This window comes from Lepisma saccharinum, chromosome 23 (genome assembly GCF_977018435.1).
Source record: "Lepisma saccharinum chromosome 23, izLepSacc3.1, whole genome shotgun sequence".
Lineage (NCBI taxonomy): Eukaryota > Metazoa > Arthropoda > Insecta > Zygentoma > Lepismatidae > Lepisma > Lepisma saccharinum.
The window spans coordinates 29,586,122-29,590,578 of record NC_139251.1 but is presented as its reverse complement, the minus strand read 5'-3'; positions in this window follow the sequence as shown (position 1 = coordinate 29,590,578).

Below are 4,457 nucleotides of genomic sequence, written 5' to 3'. Positions count from 1 at the left end.
TAATCCACTGTACTTTAGATTATTTACACATGTAGTAAATATATACATATATATATAAAAAGGGATGATTTCCTGAAGGCATCGCTTATTTCTGTGTAATTGAAACTTAGTGATTACTCTTTTTAATGAAATTGTTGGCATGGGAAGGAAAACCCAACATTGTGGTGAGAGTTATCTCATAAGCCTGTACCTAAGATGATATAAGATGAACAAATGTCACTTCATAATTTTCTGTCTTCAACTGTGTACATTACTCCCTATTTCATGTAATGTTATCATTATAAATTTGTTAGAGTTAGACCATGAGAAGGGGAAAATATTCACAAAGACACGGCTTGATAAGGAAAAGGTCAATTTCTTGTTTTTTCATTAAAGTGAACTTCAGTAGACGTTTACCAAGGTAGTTTTTAATAACAATAATTACACATGTATGAATATTGCTTTTAGCAGATTAACTCTCCTTTTTTTATAACCAAAATTAATGTGCATACTTGTATTTTTATTCTCTTGGTAGCTTTACAAAAAATTATAAATGTGCCATTTACACTGTATATGCTGTGCTTTGCTGTTATGAGTCTTTTATGTAAAGACTTTTGTGCCTTGGCACTGTTGATTTAACTATTTATATTTACTTACCTGAATGTGACATTACTAGGAATGTGAAACAAAAATACTTTGATAAACAGTCTCGATAAATGCATAAAGAATTTTAAAAATCCAAGTGCAACATTCAAACTTCCGTTAAATAAGAAACAGTGAGGGTTAAGGTAATACAATCTTCTAGTGTTGACTTTTCACTGACGAGTATAAATAGTTACTTATGTACAGTCATGGACACTCCTAGGTTGTAATAATTCCATTGAAAATCATAGAAATGTCCATGACTGTACATATGGAAACTGTCTCTTAGGTATCTGGTCACTCTATGCAGTTACGGTTGGAACAGGGGAAACAACATATCCCCCCCTTCAGCGAATCTAATCAGTAGTCGCACCGAAAGTAGTAAAATAATATTCCGCACAACATTTTATTGGATTGAAATTCTTGACTGCTTCTATGAATACTGCTGCTGTCAAAAGAGCATGGACATTTTGTATTATTAAAAATTAAGAACACTTATTTCGCTTACGGTTGTGAGCCGAGATGTAGGAAAACATTTCGAAGATCAAACGTCTATGTGAAGTGGTACATGATGTGAGATTACTGATAGATTACTGAACACCCATGTCAAGAGTTAGAAGAGCTCTAAAATCAGAATGCAGAGAGGGGGGGGGGGGGGTTAACTATATCAATGCAGTGTATAAAAATATTTTTGTAGCCTAACCAATGGGTTGTAAGTATGCTTGTTGAATTTAAGTCTAGTGATCAGACCTCACTTTTATTGGAGTATAAGAAACATCATATACAGTAAAACCTCATTAATCCAGACTAATGGGGGGATAAGTTAACCGGTTTAACGAAAGTCCGGATTAACTGAAATAACCTAAAAGAACAGTAGAAAGTGCATTAAAACTCTGTTTATAGCAACAAAACACGTTTATTATGGTGTATTTAAAGGGCATAGGCCTAAATACACTATACAGTACACTAAAATGTAAAGCAATAGGACAATGCAGTGCTTCTAGCCACATTTAAAACCTTGCATTTTTTTTTTCCCTGTCTGGATTAACAAGATTTTGCTGTACTTGGGAAATGTGAGAAGGTCAGTTCTCATTATTACTGCAACTTAATTACTTGTAATTAATGCAGAAACCTATAGATTCCCTCTGATACCACTTCTAGAAATGGACTTCTAGAATGCCTTGGTTTGTATTCACACAATGCGAGCAATTGTTGAGTACTACTTTGTGTTTCTTGTAAGCTTCTCCGGGAGAGATCATTATAGCATGCTAGGAAGTCAGGTGTCCTAGGTTCAAATTCTGCTGGTTGTGGTTACTTAGTAGTGTTTTCCTCCTCGGGGGCGTAATGGTATGGTAAATTTGTCACATTGTAATCAAGGGGTCCGTGGATTGATAACCCGATGGAGGCACGTTGCACAGTGGTTCGGATCCAACTGTAAACTGTACGTCCGTTCCCGATAGCAATTGAAACTAACAACTTGAGCTTCGGTTATTTCATCAATTCCCATACATCCTCCTCATCACGATTAATATAGAAGGTAGATAGGAGACGTAAACAAAATTTAAATTATGTTCATTTACACACAATTTTAGAATAGTAAGTTGGCAACTGTAGTACAGCTGGACTTGAGCATTCTGCCAGGCGATTGGAGAAGAAGCCTGCTGTTGCCAAACTGAATGTGACTGGAGGTGGAGGAATTTAAGTTCTGCTACATTTGCATTCATGTATTTGGCTGATATTTCAAAGAAGTGTGGGAGTCTCGTTGCAACTTGCCTTTTTCTCACAAAATGAAAACAGCTGAAGAAATGGCAGCAAAGCTGGACGAATATTCATCCTGGCTTGAACATGTTTTTGAAAGCAGTGATGTGCCCAGGATTTTCGAAAGGGAGGGGTTATGTGCACTTTTTCTGGTAGTCTGCCCTCATTTTGCCATCTTTTCCTACCTTTGATGTTCTTTTTTAGTAGTACTAAGCCAAAGGGGCACGCCACTGTAAGTGTCACTTTGTCAATGTTAGCCAATCATCACTTTTCCTCATCATTCTGATTAGCCAAAAGTGGTAGAAAAACAGCAGCATAAATGCAACTTGTTTGGTCTGAACGTTCTCCAGAAAGAAATTGTAGAATGGGGAGGTACATGGGTGAATTGGCATTGCAAAACTCTGAAGTTATTTGTAAACATGCTAACTGTTGAGGTGAGAAGGGAGTTCAGAAACAGGTGAGGGGTCCGAAGTATACTGAAAAAGACTGGACTGCAGCACTTCTTCTCCTCCTACATCCTTTGCCAGTTTTTAAACTTGATTTTAACCTAAACAGTGCTGCCAGAATGCTCGTGAAACATCAGATTTGTAACTGTTTCATTCGTGTGTGTTCCTGCTTTTAACCTAAACAGTGCTGCCAGAATGCTCGTGAAACATCAGATTTGTAATGGTTTCACTTGTGTGTGTTCCTGTGTACTGACAGGTAAGGCTGATATATCTAATACAGATCACGTTTGGATAATTACAGTTATGTTTGTAAAGGGGGTACAAACATAACTAGAATATTATTTTTTTCACAATTTTATCCAAAATACTATGGTAGCCCAAACGAAATAAAAAGAAACTCTCTTCGAAAAATCTTTTTGAAAACCTTAGAATCTTGTCATAATGGAGATCCTTCACCACCTGGAGCTTATCGTCCTCTCGTGAGTGATACGAGAATTCTGCAATAGTGAAGACCTCAGGTGTGCACAGCAGGGTGTATATTTTGAAAACTTGCACAATCAAAAACTATTTAACAACAAATACTTCTACCAACAGGCTTGTTTCAATTATAGATGAGAAAGAGAGGCATGGTAGCAATCAAGATATAACAATCAATTCAGTATTGTTAAATTTAATTTAACACTACAAAATTATTTTTGGTTAAAGGGCAAGTTAACAAAGGTGTTTGTAAATTTGAATATTTTAAATATACAATAATTCTTCAATTTCTTAACATTTCTACTGAGCATTGAACTTGCATTATACACAAACTACTTTATGCAATACCGTTTGGTGTAAAAAGTTGCCAAAAAACATTATTTTGAATAAAAAGGGAACTTGGGCATCCTGGTGAGATTTTGATTTTAAAACTGGGACAGTTGTACACTGGGAGTGTTAGTCATGGTAGTATGTCGGATTTAATTTTATTTTGAAATATTTTGCTCCCGTCACTTCTTGAATTCTTAGTGCAATCTTTCGAGCATTTGCCAATTTCTACATTCATGGGGAATTTTGAACTTCACTTCCCCAATGGAAAGAAAATAATACAAGAATACAGAGAGAGAGCCTATTTATAACTATTTTGTCTTGAAATTTTTTTTTGAAAAACTGATGTAGGAGATTTGGCCAATAGTTACAAAACAGCTGCATTCAAAGTGACTAGCAATGTACATATTAACTTTTAAGGATGACAGAAAGAGCAAATTTTATTCCAATTGTAGCATAGTTTGGGCCTGGAATACTTTGTTTTGAAAGGTCAAGATCATCATCCATGTTTACAAATTTCCATCATTATTTTTCTTTCATTTTTACATTGCAGTTTGTGTGAAACATAGCAACTCAAGCGAAATCTAATAATGAAAATTGTTGCTGTTGGAGTTGAATGTTACACAAATAGTGAAGTTGTCACACCATTTATTTCAATTTGGTTTTGCGAGTAAATGTTTGTATTCAGATAGTGCTCAACAAATATACCTAGTTGACAATCATTTACCCCCCTTTTTTTTTTCAATTTGACAATAAGTGTTTCATCACAACTGTAAAAGTACGAATCCTCCAATCCGTATAACATTCAAATATTATAATTATACCAGT